Source organism: Acanthochromis polyacanthus, chromosome 16, assembly GCF_021347895.1.
Source record: "Acanthochromis polyacanthus isolate Apoly-LR-REF ecotype Palm Island chromosome 16, KAUST_Apoly_ChrSc, whole genome shotgun sequence".
Taxonomy (NCBI): domain Eukaryota; kingdom Metazoa; phylum Chordata; class Actinopteri; family Pomacentridae; genus Acanthochromis; species Acanthochromis polyacanthus.
Genome location: NC_067128.1, coordinates 30,380,574 through 30,397,740, shown reverse-complemented (window position 1 = coordinate 30,397,740; position 17,167 = coordinate 30,380,574). Strand labels below are relative to the sequence as shown.

The following is a 17,167-nucleotide window of genomic DNA, read 5'->3' as shown; positions in this document are numbered from 1 at the left end:
TGCAGAAAGATCCCAGGCCAGGATTTGAACCGGGGATCTTCTTGCTGCAAGGTGAATGTGCTAACCACTAGTCCACTGTGCAGCCCCACTAGATTCTCGTGTATACTAAATCACTCTTCTAGTGACTAGAAGATTAACTAAGTCATTAGTAGGAACAGGTCATTTTCATCGATTCTTTTTCTTTAGAAATGAATAATTGAGAATTGTTGGTTTTCTTGGTATCTCCTACTACTATGTGCCCTACTATTAAGTCATGTCAAGTCCTAATTATTTGTATAATACATTTGAAACAAGAGTTGTTGAACCAAAGTAGTACTGTATCAGTAGAGCAACAGAACTGGTTGCAATGCTATTTTTTGTATAAATATTTCAATTAAAATCCTACAGTACTACATAAAATACAATTGACCTGACAAATCTAATTGGTAAGATTACGAAGCTACAACATTATAGAGTACAACAAGAAATCAACAGAAACCTGAAATATCAAAATATTCCCAATGAGTATATTGAGCGTGTATCAGCATATCGGTGACAGATTACACACAACAGCATGTGTTTAACTTTATGCTTTGGAAAAAAATAATTGAACTTAAATGTATTCTCACAGCTTGTAGACTAATGTCTATTTATTCAAAACAGTATAAATTGTGATATTCAGAGAACACAAAGCTCTTGATTCAGCTCTGCTATAGGTAAGGCAGTATGACAACCTTATTACACATAGTTTTAAAATATTAGTGTTAAAGTGTTTGGTCTGAGTATTGCACATTTTAAAGAGAAGAAATCAGGCCACATACAGTAGATGACTTTCAAAATATTTTGGTGTTATAAATTATTTATTTTGCAACATTAAGCATTCAGTAGTCTTTAAATTTTTAAGTTAAATAGTCAGTTACTCATAAGTCTTAAGTCAGTATTTTTCTTGACGTCACAGAACATAATAACCATAACCACATCCTGCTGTAAACATGTTTTATCAATGATGCGCATGCGCAGCCGCAGATCACAGAAGAAGAAGAAAGCCAGCCAGTGGCCACTCACTTCCTGTTTACGTTCCACATCCGACGTCACGCTCGTAGCGTCTGACAAACACTTTCAAAACCGAAACAGGGGATAACTTGAGAAACACCTCCTCTGTATTCCTGTAGCGACTGAATTCAAACTTATTCCGTTGCAGCTGCATAGAGGAGCACCTGGAGAAGAGTACGAGCCACTTTTTAAGCTGTCCTACCCACATTTGAGGATCGAAACCAGCTAGCCGGGCTGCTAAGTTGAGCTAACCTCTCGTCGATAACAGTAGCCGGGGTGCTAGCTAGCTTACGAGTTAGCCACAGAAACTCAACAGAACTTCAGGCTTTTCCGCTGTGTACCCGACGTCTGTCAGCATGGAGAATAAATACAACCTTAAGAGTCCGGGTAAGCTAATTTTCAAATGTTTTCTTGTTCTTCAGCTGCTTGCGAGTATGCTAACACAACAGACACAACTGAAACCCACCATTTTACTGTTGACATTTATTAATTAGTGTATAAACATTGTGAACAGCCCCTTGTCAAAATGAAATTACTGCACTGAAAAGTATACTGACGCATTTCTTAATATTCATTGGATTCTTCCAGTTGTGGACGTACTTAGCTACTCAGTATTCAGAGCAATATCACCTGTACTCATTCACTTTCTGTAGGAAATTACATGACCACAGCTCTGTTCTTGGGCTGACTGAGTTGCACTTTGTTTAGGACACGTCTTCTTGTGTTGTCTTCCTGTACAGTCATGGGAATTATACCATCCATATCCGTTTTTAGTTGGTTTTGTAGTTGACACAGCTAGCAGAAGAGAAGGTAAGAAAAAATCATGTATCTGAGGTAAGCCACATCATAATTTTTGTGATTTGCAAAAGCACTCAACGACAAAAGCTGTAGATTGGTTATTTTACCAGCAACAAGTGAGTCACAGGTTAAGTTTATTGCCATATTGGAAAGAAGTTGTGTTTGAAAGTGCAAGTAACTGTTTTTAATCTTACTTTTTACATAGTAGGTTGGCTTAGAGGTCTAATTCAAAGAGCTGGTTTGTGGTTCTTGATGCCAAAATTTACAAAACACATCCAACTTAAAAGTAAGCAAAGACTTTCTATGTAGGATAACGGTAGCATGAAAATTGGTAGGCATGGAAGAATTTTGTTCATCCTGAAGTGATTGTTTCTGCTCAAAAAGATGTACACAATCTCTTTTTTTGCTTTTTGTCCAATTAATTAATTCTGACTGTAAAATGTCGGTAAAGAATTTCAAAATGGTGTTATAACTTCTCACAGTCCCATGTGTTTCATGCCCCTTACTTGTTATCTTTGACTAAAAATCCAAACTGTAAATATATTCACTTCATTCATACATAGCAAAAAAATAAAAAAGCAAAATGCTATCAATTAGGCATTTGGATTTGCTGGATGTTGTATGTCCTAAGGGCTGCACAGTGGACTAGTGGTTAGCACTTTCACCTTGCAGCAAGAAGATCCCTGGTTCAAATCCCGGTCTGGGCCTGGGATCTTTCTGCATGGAGTTTGCATGTGCTCCCTGTGCATGCGTGAGTTTTCTCCGGGTGCTGCCGCTTCCTCCCACAGTACAAAAATATGCTGAGGTTAATTGGTTACTCTAAATTGCCCGTAGGTGTGAATGTGAGTGTGCTTGTTTGTCTGTATATGTAGCCCTGTGACAGACTGGCGACCTGTCCAGGGTGTCCCCTGCCTTCGCCCGAGTTAGCTGGGATAGGCTCCAACACCCCCCGTGACCCTAGTGAGGATAAAACGGTGTATAGAGAATGGATGGATGGATGTCCTAAATTGCACCCTTTAGCAATTTGTTCATTGCATTGTTTGAAATTGTGATTTTAGTTCGAAATCAATTAATTGCGCAGATCTTAAAAATAAAACCAGAATGAGCTACATAAGAAAAGTCATACTGCAGATATATTAACAAAATTTTTAAAATAATAGCAACAGTGGGTGCATTTTAGGCATACAGTAAACCACTGGGACACGTTTGTGCAGATTAAGATCATGTCCTTTTACAGAAACTAAAATAATACTACTTGAAGCACTACAAAAGAAACTGGGACAGTGTGGCATGAAAACTCCCTTCTCAGGTTTCTGATCACCTTGTGTTTTTATAGGTCAGCAGCTTTAGTTAGTTTAGGGTATTTTCGGGTCTACAATAAATGTGTGTAATAATCAAAATGTGCAATAGGTAATTCAGACTTTTAAAAATGTGTTTTATTGTAGCTTCCATCTTCCACATTTGATGAACAGATGCAAAATGGGAATTAAACAGAGCAGCAAAATGCTACACATGTAGTGAACTGTCAGACACTATCCTACGCTACAGAGGTAACTTAGTACAGAAATTTAATCTGAGAGCTCACAAAATAACAGACGCGTCAGTATCCCTAAGTAAAATCTCTGATCTACTACTGTACTAATTCCGTTAGTCTTGTAAATAGATAGGGAGCTGAATGACCTAATTTTTCATCTCATATGTGAATGACATTTTATTTAGTGTCCAGCTTTTAGAGAGCAGTTATTATTAAACCACACAGTCGCTCTGTAAAAGCTTACTTTGTCATTTTTTGTGGTTGCTAGCTAGTGTATTAGTCAGTAAATATGCTCATGACTTTTTGTTTATCAGCACGTGGATGCACTTCTCTATTCCTTCGTGTTACAGGCCTGTGTGACCATCTCAGTCAAACATGAAGACACACATGACATGTCACACCTGTGTGAATATCCAGAGTATTTGATCCTCTTTTTGTTATGTGTTAGTATGATCGCATGCAGCATGTACCCACTCTGTACAGCTGTTATGAATTTGACACTGAGACTTTGGGTGTTGGGCACACACAAAAATGACAACAAAAAAGGCTACTGGAAACTAAATGCAATGAATTCATGCCACGTATCACAAAGTACTCAAGTGCATATCATGTAAGCCTAATATTTACTCTCTTGGTGCACAACTCCTGCTCCAAGGACGCACACAGATGCAGGTGCTCAGTACCCACAGGCATACATGATTTGTTTAGAGCCACTGGATTGGAACTTGTCTCTTCTGGTTTCACGTTTAGAGTTTCAGAGCTCACCCCAACAGAACCTGTGATACTCAAGTTAAACCACCATGGGCCGATTCTTCACTGATCATAAACCAAGGCAAACATGATACGGAGGTAGTTATTCATTAAGTCTCATTAAAATGTAAATGAAACCTAAAAATATTTTGCAATAAAGGATAACACATTCTGTTCATTTTGATGCACTCGTGGCTATGTGTATACCCTTAGGTAAATTGTGAAAGTAGTAACATAGTCATCGTAATGTTTGTAGTGCCATATGCTTTGAAAGCACAGTATTTGTTCAGCTCACCCTATGGTAACTGAAGCAGTGTGGCGGGTTCTATCAATTCATTTGCATTTCCAGGATCAATGTTTGCCTTTGTTGTATTGATACTTTGGTCAATAAGAGCAACCTTTTTGTTTACACATACATACTAATGATCTTCTTTTCATCATCGTCAACATTTTCCACCATCTTATTCTGTGTAAATGTATGGAATAGCTGTACTGCAAGCAGCATTAGCATACTGGACATCTCCATAATTCAATATATTGATAGTACAGCACAGCGGGCATTATATGATTTTTTTTTTCCTTTAAACAAGCTCGGTTCTGGCGTAAGATTCCAACATAAGATTTCTTGATACCTAGTTTAATTTATTGTCCAGTCCTGTGTCTTTTGGATTTCTGTTTACACCATAAATAGGAATGGGGACATCAAAGCTTCATGGTCTCTTAAAAATGCATACATTTTGTGTTGTTGGAGTAGGAGAGCTGTGGAAACTGCTCCCTGGAGAAGTCTTGTGCACATATTTATACCAACTTCAAAGAATTACACTTTAGAATGCTTTGAAGAAGAGCAGAAAAAAGTTGGTCTGCTAAAAGTGAGGATTGAGACAGATCATTATCTCACAAGTCAGCGTATGTATAGAGCTGGAATAGCCAGTCAGACACAAGTATTCACCCTCAGTCTGGTACCATAATAGCAGTTAAGGCCATGGTATGTTGAGGAAATTTCACTCTTGGTTCTGCAAAGTTTGCTGTAGTGGGGTGTTTATTGGTATTCTGGCATACGGTGGGCTTACCAACACAGAGCATGAGCCTGTGAAGGTAAGCCGACCCAGAGCATTTTCAGGGCACACATTTTATAGGAATGTCAGAAGATGGATCAAAGGGTAGGGAGGGGCTGTATGCAAATACAGAGGATAAGACAAAAGGGACATCTCAGAGGATGGATAAAAGGATTGGGAGGGGGTTGTAAATAAATGTAAAACAACAGAACAAAAGGGCAATTGGGTAACAGGAGGTAAGACGGGGGGTATGGCAGAAAGGTGTGATAACAGGAGGTAAGAGGGGTATGGCAGACAGTATCAAAGAATGAGTCTGGTGACATGTAACAGTAGTGACAATATGTGGGCTATTTCTCCATCAGGTAATTGAAACTAAATTGATGAAAACATTGCAGCACTCTATTAAATTTGTCTTTGGTGATAGCTGCCTACTGTTATGGTGAGCTAAAACTGTCCTCCACAGAATGACCATGACTGTCTGGTATAGACTGGTTTGTGTCAGAGCTGATGCCATGTAACAATCTGAAGTGCAATTAAGGATTTTTACTGGTTGCCCCTGACATTTAGAAGCTGTGTGTGTATGTGTGTACCGTTTTTAAATGTTATTTTTTTCACACACATTTTGCATTATGTAGCCGATTGCTGCAGCTGTTCCCTCTACTGCTTTCTGCTGCTCTGTGCAATGTGAACTTGCATTGGCTTTCTTGCAGCTAAACCCTGTGCTTTGACTCACAGGTGTTTCTATAGTTTTTGGCTGCTCAGTAAGGTCGAGAAACTGGTGATCTATTTGGCTCCAAAATGTTTGGTATGAAAATGGAGTACTGCATACAATGATTGATTTGTTCATGCCGTTTAGCTGGTGTTTTTTGTACTTTTTGCCTAGTACTTAATTACAAAATGTGTCTTTTTTTGGAAATAATGAGGTCCTTTATGAATGTTTTATTGTTGTTACATTCTGGTAATAGTGTTTACATATATTTGCAAACTTTCAGTGCTCTGACTATTTCCTGCTGTCACACAACATTATTCCATCTCCCATCTGATATGTTAGTTGTAAACACAGCACATTGTTGCATTTGCGAGTACAAGGCCGTTGGCCCACAGTAATTATTTATGCACTGTTGACCTGTCAGTAATAAACACGCCACGAGCCCCCGCTACTAGCTCAACACCCACTGTCCATGCTTATTCTCAGCCCTTTTGTGTCATTCCTCTGTGTGAGAGGAGCTGGAGTGAACAGGTCATGAAATGATGTTTTGTGTTAGCATTTCTTATTATTTGAACAAATAGAGATCACATCATGCTTTTCATAACAGCACACTGCTTGAGTGCACTTAATGATGGAAAGTTCTTCTAGGTTCCTGATTAGTATTAAGGTGAGTATTCCAGTCGAGTGGGGTGATGTGTCGAATTTTGCAAGATGGGAAAAGCACCTAAATTGAGATTTGCAGATTTTCTTCTAACTTAACTTAAAATAATGAGTAAATAAACCTTGAAACTTTGTGCATCAGACTAAGTTTATTCAGGCAGCGATTTCTTAGATGTCTAAAAATGCACGACAGGCATAGCTCTTTTAAATTACATGACCTCGAATTATGTGTAACTGTAGCTGTAGATTAATTTCCTCATTCACATTACATGATCCACTCACAGGTTACACCAAACATCGATAGCAAACTCTGTATCTGTCGTCATGCTTTCCCTAAAATGTTTTGTTATTGAACTGCCTTGGTCTGGGGTGCATTTTTGGCAGCGCAAATGCTAGATGTGTGATGAATGTAGGTTACTTTATAATTCGGTAATGCAGATTATTGACAGGCAGAGTATAAGAGGACCCTCTGACGCATGCATGGGTTGATAGAGAGAGAGAGAGAGGGAGAAAGGGGAAGAGAAGGTGGAAGGCAAATGGACCAGTAATCCCAGCTGAGCCAACTGCATGCAGTGTTTCTGTGAGTTGAAATTTTCAAGCGTAGACTTGCAACTTTTCGACTCGACCCATCCAAACTATATAGTTTCTATTAAGCTTACCTAAACCTGTTTGGCCCATCTCCTCTGCTAAGGCCTCTGACCTCAACTGTAACTCTCATGCTTTCTTCTGATTCCTCTTCATTTTGTAGTAAGAAAATTCTAGTCTTGTGCATTATAGCTCATTTGATGTAGTGTTAAATCTCACATGTATAGAAAATATCGTGTGTGCGCTGTGGCAGTGTCTGTCACTGTTGTGGTTGTGTCTGAATGAAGCCGTGAAGGCCATTAATGTTAAAGCGACCTATTCCTGAATGACAGAAAGCCGTCACTTTAATAGACTGATGAATGTTGCGTATCCCACGCCTGAAAAGGGCTGAACTTAGTGCTATTCTTCTTCGCTAACTTCTTGACACATTGTGGAGGGAAGCATTCTCCACTGACACCTTCAATTAGCCTGCTGGGAAATTTGTCTTACCATTCCTGAGAATGTTAACAGGTCGGAGTAGCAAAAAGAATTTTTAAAATAACATACACTGGCAACGCCCTGAACAAAAGTTGTCTCTGTGTTGGCTCCTGGATGGCCTTTTATTTTTCTCTGCACATCCCCAATGCTCCTACTCGCAGCACTGTGTGGAGTGTTTTGGATTTGATTGGCTGTCGCTAGACATTGTTTGGTGTGTAAAATTCACTTTATCCCATCCTTCTCTACTGAACCTTATCATACCCCTCAGTTTTCACCTTATTCAAGTGCTGACTCAAAGAGTAGGATTAGCTCGCTTTCATACTCCTGGCTTTACCTTTTAGCTAAATGTTGTGGAAGCACCGACGGCAGTAGAAGAACAATAGAAAGTGTCCCGACTTTGGAGGAATTAAAAAAAATTTTTTTTCCTTTCGCATCTTTAGTGTTGGTTTGTTATTACGCAATAGTGTCTCCTCTCTCCCCTCTGGACCTGCTATGAATCATTCCCAGTGGCAAACACTCAAAATGTGTGTTACATAAGATGATTTGGCGCACAAGGATTATCACCCCATTGCCTTGGGCCAGTGACCGGACCTCTGTGAACCCAACAGAGGCCAGAGGCACTTGTGTGAGAGAGGGCTTTTCCTTGTCATCTTTGCTTACTGTTAACGGAAGGAAGAGCCAAAAATGGGCATGGGATATGAAACTCAGCGGGGGATATGGAGCACTGGAGCTGCTGTCACAGTGCATCCAGGCACTGGCAGGGACAGTGTTGTTAAGAGAATGCTGTGCTGAGATCTGGAATGCCTTCTTCTCCCCTTCCCCCTCTGCTCTTCCAGCTCAGCGTCCGTAGGAATTGCAGCACGTTTATGATGGCAGAATCCAGTGTCAGTGTTTAGGGTCAGCGCTGAAAGTAGTGTTGGCTTTATGTAGTAAAGCAGAAAATAAGGGTATGGAGGTCTGACTAGGGGATGGACTACTGGCTTGCATTGATTTTTATTTTTTTTATAGAAGTTTTAGGTTTGCTATGATCTTGAAAAGGTTATGCTCCTGATCTAACCACTCAATTCCAGCATGACTGCATCTTTTCTTGTTTTTGCATAAAAGCCAAAACTGAACTCACTGTTATGCTAACATTTCTAAGGTTTTTTTTTTAATCTCACTGTCACAGTGATGAAACAAACTGCTGCACAGCTACCAGTGGCTTTGCATTTAAACACGTCTATTGTGAAGTCATATGGGTATCATTGGTTCAAAATTACCTTAACTTGCAAGGAGCTGGGTTCTTCCTACTGAGACACAGTACTGGAAAATGGTGATCAATAAAGCAGCAATTTGCTCAGAGATTGTTGCAGCAATGTACCTTGAATGAATGTAGTGTGGTAACTATATAAATTATGCGTCATGTTTTATGCATTGTAGTCTTGTGAATATGGTGATATGAGCTATAATTACACTGTCTCTGATTCGTTTGTAATGCCCAGGGTATCAACTCTTCCTGTGGCCACTCTTCTTACAGTCACAGAGGTTTGTAAGTTGCTGTGAGTGAGACGGTCAGCCCGGCTTCATTACACATGCTAGAGCAAGGCACAGGTCCAATTCATCTAGGAACAATATCTTCAAAGCTGCACAATATTTCAACTAGTGCTCGCTGACAACAAAGCATGTGTCTGAATGATTGATTTTTCAATTAAGAATTGCAAGGCCTTGTTTCTTAACTGTTAGGATGGTCCCAGTGAAACTTCTTCATTAGCTGCCAAATAGACTGCCAAAAGTGTAGCCTTCCTGAGAGGCCTGAATTCTTGTGATGGTAGCAAATGCACATTTATATTGTGCTCACACCCCTTTAATTAATATTCATCTATCATAAAGAGCAGCTGAATTCAGAATATCCCTAGCCCACAGCACACACAGTTGCAGAGGACCATCTGTTCTTCCCGATGACTATTGAGTCAGGCAGCCACCAGTGCCCTCTTCTACTGCACTCCCAAGAATGAAAAATAATCACTATTCGTTTGATTACTTTGGCAGTCCTTGGAGCAGCTGACTCCCTTGACTAAGTAACCAGTTGGTATGTTTGAGTGGCTGCTGCAACATAAAGTAATGCTGTGAAAATCTCACCAAGTTGTCTGGCAATAGTATAGTACAGCTCTCTTCACAACACACCTCATGTTTGAATGTTGATTGTTTCACTGTTTAAAGCTTTGATCTTCTTTAGGGTTGAAATAACTGCTCAATTTACCCAGTATGTTTAGTTTTTTTTCTAATCTAATTTATGCCCATCACAAAACTTTAAAAAAATCTTATACATTTTTTAAAATTAAACTGACACATAAAGTCTCTGTTCATGTAATGTGTTGTGATGGAAGTCATGATACAAACAGCTAGAGCAACAAACAGGCAGCCAAGCTTCAGGGAGGCGGTGATCACCTGTGGCCATACTTCACTCTCTGTTTTGCATGAATTTGACTTCAGATCTGATGATGCAGATGAGCCAGTCTATACAGATGGACTGTGTGCGCTCTTTTAAACCAGAAAATTACAGATCAAATCATTAGTGTTCATTGTTACCCTTAAATAGCATTACAGTGGTGTTGCTGTGTTTTGGGTTTAAGACAACAGATGTGCAGCAAAAAAAAGTGTTGTGCGAGGCCTGTTGTGAAACAGCCACTCAAACTTAAATCAGCACCTGTGAGAGCAATGCATGATGGGTGTATGGCCAAAATGTGTGGCTCCAGCGCAGTCTGGTAATCAAAGCACTATTTCAGAGTCATTTGTGACTGTTACTCCATATGATAAGGGCTCCTAAAGGCACCTTGAGATAACAGTTGCCATAACATACTGCCTTGCAAAGATATGGTTTTTATTATCGCCATGACCAAGGATGGGTTTTAAAGACTCCTCAGACTGTTGGATAAACAATATGCAGTTTCTACCCTTAGTTAAATTGCCCTCCCAGAACTGTGTGGGCTTCTTCTTTTCCTTTCGGCTTTTCCCTTCAGGGGTTGCCAGAGCGAATCAATTGCCTCCATCTAACCCTGTCTGCTGCATCCTCTTCTCTCACACCAACTACCTTCATGTCCTCTTTAACCACATCCATAAACCTGCTCTTTGGTCTTCCTCTAGGCCTCCTGCCTGGCAGTGGGAAACTCAGCATCCTTCTACCAATATATTCACTCTCTCTCCTCTGGACATGTCCGAACCATCTCAGTCTGGCCTCTCTGACTTTATCTCCAAAGCCTCTAACATGTGCTGTCCCTCTGATGTACTCATTCCTGATCCTATCCATCCTGGTCACTCCCAAAGAGAACCTCAGCATCTTCAGTTCTGCTACCTCCAGCTCTGCCTCCTGTCTTTTCCTCAGGGACACTGTCCCCAGACCAAACAACATGGCTGGTCTCACCACAGTTTTGTAAACCTTTCATTTCATTTTAGCTGAAACTCTTCTATCACACATCACACCTAGAAAAACAGCTGAAGGATGCGGAATGTATGCCACAACAACCGATTTGCGGTGAAGCAGGACAACAAAGGCACCTTTAAGTGTTATTGTACACTTCATAAATAAAAACTTCTAGAGTTGCTGCCTGCAAATGGCTCACTTTCCCGTTGACCACATGGAAGAGAAGATTGCAAATGGACCAAAGGAGTGTTTGCCCAGCTGGTGTCTGAAAGAAGATTGCTGGTCGTATATCACCACTGATGCATCAAACGCTGACGTGGAACTGAATCAGTGGACCAGGTAAGTGAAGGCCTCTGTCTTTTCCTCTCCCTACCTGTCTGTGCACATTTAGTTATGTTTGCTTGTGTCTGTAGTGTTAGTTTTGTCATTTATTCTCTTAGATGCTATTTAAAAATACTTTGAGATGCCTTGCTTGTATAACTTCTGCATAAATACTTTGTTACAATTATGATGGTTATGATGGTGATTATTATGAATATCCATCTTTTGATTTGTTTTATTATTGTTGTTTATTATATTCTTTTCTGTGGTGCACTTAGTGTTCTTGCTAGAAATATTCTGTACAAGTAAACTTTATCATTACTTTTAGTCTTGCTGTTCTTACATTTTCCACTGTCCCTTTTGCTGTCTTTTTATACAATTCAAATTTATTCATGATTTTTTTCAGACTTTGTAAGCAGTTGGTTGGCCATTTGTCGCACAGTTGGTGAAAGAAGACCTTCCTGATTGAAGCTCAGCAAGAGTTTAATCTGTTGGAGCACTTGGTGAAAACAGTGTCCAACCAGATGGGGCTGAAGACAGAGGATGATTGGTAAGGTGTTGGAGTGGACCAGTCTCAGGTTCTGTCTGACAACAAGAAACGCAGCACTTGGTCCCCACTTGACTGGACGCAGAAGTCCTTTAATCAGTCAGCAACGCCCTGCATCCCCTTCAGGTGTTTACAGACACACTATAACAGCACTAGTAAGCTTGTCATACCTGAAGCCTGTCCTGCATCTCCAGAGAACAGCAGCTCTGACTGAAAGTGAGGAGGAGACGGACCTTACCAAGGCAGCAACATCAAGAGCCCTTGCCTGCATGGATGTACTGGGCCACAAAACAGCTTCTGGACAACACTTGATACCTGAGATTAACTACGTAAGTGTGAGAATGTCCCAGGCATTAAGTGAAAGGTGAAGATCGAAATGCTAGCGGTGGCACCAAAGATAACTTGTCTTGTCTTTATTTGCACTTTAGGGAATCCAAAATGTCACATTTACATAGATCATTTTAGGTATTGTTTTTTAATGGCATTGAAAGGCAGTGTCTTTAAAATATACATAAAATGCTCAATTGCTTAAAATTACATCATGTGTCAAAGCCATACAGCTGTCATCTCTGTGTTTTCCAGTCGAAAAAGGCTCGTGTCAGCACCACAGGCACCGTGCTTTAAAGTGCAGCAGAGGCAGAGCCATCTACTGTGGGGGAAAACAGAAAGCAGTCCTGAGGCAGCTTCTTTAAGAACAGTGCTATGCCCCCTCTGCTTCATTTGCTGTGCACTGCGAGGATGCTGTGGAAGGTGAGCTCAATGGTTACACGATAACTTCTACCATCGATGAAGAGAAGGATCCTTCAGCCAGGGGGAACGTACACAGTGTTAATTTTCCAGTGCAATGCAAAGCAGACGGGTAGATTCCTGTGCATACCAGTCACTAGTTCACCATCATTGAGAGTATTTAGTGGGGGCCAGGAAATACTGTCACCATTCATGTCTGACACTAATAATGTACTACTTTGTCCTTTGATGACAGCCATTTTGGAAAAAGGCAAATGCTAGTTTAAAGGAAGAAATAGTTGAATGTGAAACATTTGATATTTTGTGTAACTTGTCGATGTCTGTATCTATTACTATATGTAGTGATTGTCTTTTTTGCTAAGTGTTCTGTGGTTTGGCAATTTCTTATTATAAATTGAAACCAACACATCAGTAAATGATGTTCTATTGACTACAGTGTAACTACTGAGCCATAAATAAATGCTCTACCCATCCTGTGTCAAAGTCTGTTTGCAGAGCAGTCTTGTTATTTTCTTGTTGGAATTTCTTTTGTTATTATCATTATTATTATTGTTATTATTATTATGTTTCTTAACACAGTCACAGTTTTTGTGCTAATTGCTATGTTCAATTGTTCAGTGCCAGTTAAAGAAATTGCATTAAATACATATTGGAAGGTATTTGTCTTAAAGTTCTCATCATTGAATTACACTCAACAAAAATATGAACACATGATTTTTGTTTTTGCTCCCATTTTTTTATGAGATGAACTCAGAGATCTAAAACTTTTTCCACATACACAATATCACCATTTCTCAAATTTTTCTCACAAATCTGTCTAAATCTGTGATAGTGAGCACTTCTCCTTTGCTGAGATAATCCATCCCACCTCACAGGTGTGCCATATCAAGATGCTGATTAGACACCATGATTAGTGCACAGGTGTGCCTTAGACTGGCCACTCTGAAAGGTGCAGTTTTGTTTTATTGTGGGGGGGTCCACTCTTCAATGGCTGTAAAGTCGCTGGATATTGGCGGGAACTGGTACACGCTGTCGTATACGCCGATCCAGAGCATCCCAAACATGCTCAGTGGGTGACATGTCCGGTGAGTATGCTGGCCATGCAAGAACTGGGACGTTTTCAGCTTCCAAGAATTGTGTACAGATCCTTGCAACATGGGGCCGTGCATTATTCTGCTGCAACATGAGGTGATGTTCTTGGATGCATGGCACAACAATGGGCCTCAGGATCTGGTCATGGTATCTCTGTGCATTCAAAATGCCATCAATAAAATGCAGCTGTGTTCTTCGTCCATAACAGACGCCTGCCCATACCACAACCCCACCGCCACCATGGGCCACTCCATCCACAACATTGACATCAGAAAACCGCTCACCCACACGACGCCACACACGCTGTCTGCCATCTGCCCTGAACATGTTTGGGATGCTCTGGATCGGCGTATACGACAGCGTGTACCAGTTCCCGCCAAGATCTTTGAGTTCATCTCATAAAAAATGGGAGCAAAAACAAAAGTGTTGCGTTTATATTTTTGTTGAGTGTAGAATACAGAACAGTTACTACTTTGATAGTATCTTCTGTAGTAATACTTCATTAAATTTTTAAATCTATTACGCAATGAATGTTGACCTGAAGCTTGACTTTGGTAAGCTTTTTTTTTGTTATTATTTGTAAAAGCCTCTTTTTTTTAGTTTATACAGATAAAACTTCAACAGGATTACCAGTATCTGAACATTAATATTTTTATGCCCCAAAGCTGTCTCTTCCATCTAATTTTATGTCCTGCTTTCTGCTTTGAATATTTGTTAGAAAGTTATGTGAGAGTTGGATGTGTTACTTTTGCAAATCCAAAAGAAAAACTGAGGTAAACTTAATTTATTGCATCAGGGAATATTTGAATAGTTTGGAAATGCTGATTAGGATATTTTGTGCTTTTAACAGCATTAAGCTTAATTCACAGAGCAGCATGATATGAGTCAAAAGCATTAAGTCCCAGAAAGATTTGTGTAAGTAATTGGTATTAGGCACCATTGCATGCTTCCACAGTGCATAATTGATCAATTAATTTCGTTTATTAATATTTTTGCAAATGCTGCCATATACCCCAATAAAAGTTTGGAAGTGTTTTAAAGCATGAGAATAGACAGGTTTACAGCTTAGGTGCTGTGCTGCTTTAAATGGTGGTTATATAATTTAGTGCTCAAAACTTTTCAAGGATTCTGGAGATGTCATCTATTAATTGTTAACGCAGCAAGTATTTGATTAAGAATTAAAATTGCTCTCTGCTGTGAATACCGAAGATGTATTTGATGTAAGCGTGCCCAATAAATAGTTTTCAAATGTAAAATGTTCCACATCTCAAATCTTGTTTGCAGTTAATGAACAATTGATTGAACATGTTATTAGCATAAAGGTTTATTTTTTCTGTTAAAACATAATATTGGCTGATGTATCATTATCAATTTTGGTATTTTACCCAAAAATCCATTGTCAGCGGAGCTCTACTTTGGTGTTATCATAGCTGTTTAGGTTAAAGCTACGATCCAACTTGTGATGAACCCTAATTGTTCTTTAATGATAAAATAAAGATTGTATTGCTTGATGGCTGGTTAGACAGGCTGATGGACTTACACTTGACTTTTGGAGATCAAACTCTGCCCATTGAGATTTGGTCTAGACACGACATATCCTGTTCCTGACGTGAGGAACCAGGCTGAGTGTGAGCTACCGCTGGTCCTGGTGTCAAAGCTGGAGCTGCCAGCTATTGTCCCAGAAGATACTGGTGATGAGACCCTGAGCTGACTCTCCTGAGCGGCTCATCTCTCATTCTGAAGTGCCTGTCCACTCCTGATAGTCTATCACACCTCTGAGCACTCCTGGACCCACTCTGCAGCCCACTGATGGATTCCAAAAATGGCAAATCATGTCAAACTGGTGGACAGGAAGATAAAGCGGATTTTTAACCTGGATAGCTTTTAGCTACAGCTCTCTCTGTCTCCCCATTCCTCTTTATATCCCTCTTCTCTTTCACTGCCTTTCTTTCTTACCACCAGTTTTTCCTAGAATGTTGTGACTAAAATTTTTATTAGACAGAAAGAAAATACTCCCCCAGCTTTCTTTTAGGAGGTAGAAAAAGGCCTCTACAGTAAATCAGCATGTGTGCATAGAGTATGTAGGGAAAGATACCTGTGGGCTGGAAGATGGTACAAATTTTGTTCACGATTGCATGTGGAGTCTGCCTCTTCCACACACTCAGCCCTCCTCCTCACTGCCGTAATGTGGCGCTAAATGCCTCATTTGCTGCTGCTGCTATGGGAATTAGGCCCGGTGATACTGGAATGTGCCCAGGCCTGCTGGGTAGGAGTGAAGAAGACCACGACTCTGTGAGCTGTCAGCACAGCTTAGGCCACACATCCAGCTGCAGCGCTTGTCGCTTTCGGCAACTAGCTGGATGTGCATGTACCATACACAGAACTTTAACTTACTGTTTAGAGTACATATAGACACATAGTAAGTTTTATTAAGTTTTTCGCTGTGTTGTACTGACTCTTCCACTTTTCCTTCGTGGGCTTGGAAATAATTAAAAAGTAGGGGCAGTGCTCAGTGTTTCTCTTTTCTTTTTTACAGTCATCACAATTTCAAAGAGCCTGATGGTCAAATTGCAATAGCTGTGATTTAATTGACATAATTGGTGGAGATTGTATACGCACAAAGACAGAGATTTGCATATGCATGTTCTTCGAGCCGGTCTTATAAATGTCAGTCATTGTGGAATTGGGCACATATGCATGGCTTTCATTTCCACTCCCACAATTATCTGCTAATCGTCAAATGCATCTGAAAATCACGAGCGCTGTAATATCTCTGTCATTGTTATCAAACCTCAGGAGGATGATCATTAAGCTGTATAGAGGGCCTCACAATTCATCATAAATTGAAAACATCATTAACAGGGAAGTAATGGCTCAGATGTAATATAAAGAAAAATAATTGCCATTAGTGTCCCTGCATTGTTTATCTACATGATTATGGAAATGGTTTGTTGAGGCGGAAATACTACATGTTGTATCAGGATGATTAAAACATTAGTGTATAAGTGACTCAACATAAATTGAGTCACTTATACACTAACGTTTAAAAGTTTAGGGTCACCCAGACAAATTCGTGTTTTCCATGAAAAAGCGCGCACTTTTTTTTCATGTGCTAACATAATTGCACAAGGGTTTTCTAATCATCAATGAGCCTTTCAACACCATTAGCTAACACAATGTAGCATGTTCCTCTGTACCCCTATGTAGATATTCCATTAAAAATCAGCCATTTCCAGCTAGAATAGTCATTTACCATGTTATCAATGTCTATACTGGATTTCTGATTAATTTAATGCTAACTTCATTGAATAGAAATTTTCTTTCAAAATAGACATTTCAAAGTGACCCTAAACTTTTGAACAGTAGAGTATGTCACAGTTCAGATATGCTTTTTTCTTTTTAATTTAAAAAAAAAAAATCAGCTTGTCAGTCTGAATTCTGCATTTACAATCAAAATGAT

The 17,167-nt window shown here is 39.8% G+C and overlaps 1 long non-coding RNA gene across 1 annotated transcript; it reads left to right on the top strand.

Moving 5' to 3' along the window:
* The first annotated feature begins 1,025 nt into the window (after positions 1 to 1,025).
* Positions 1,026 to 14,928, top strand: LOC110967894 (uncharacterized). Its single transcript, XR_002596841.2, has 4 exons — positions 1,026 to 1,419; positions 10,724 to 11,339; positions 11,728 to 12,197; positions 12,451 to 14,928. It is a non-coding gene; the product is annotated as an uncharacterized LOC110967894 (long non-coding RNA).
* Positions 14,929 to 17,167: the final 2,239 nt, after the last annotated feature.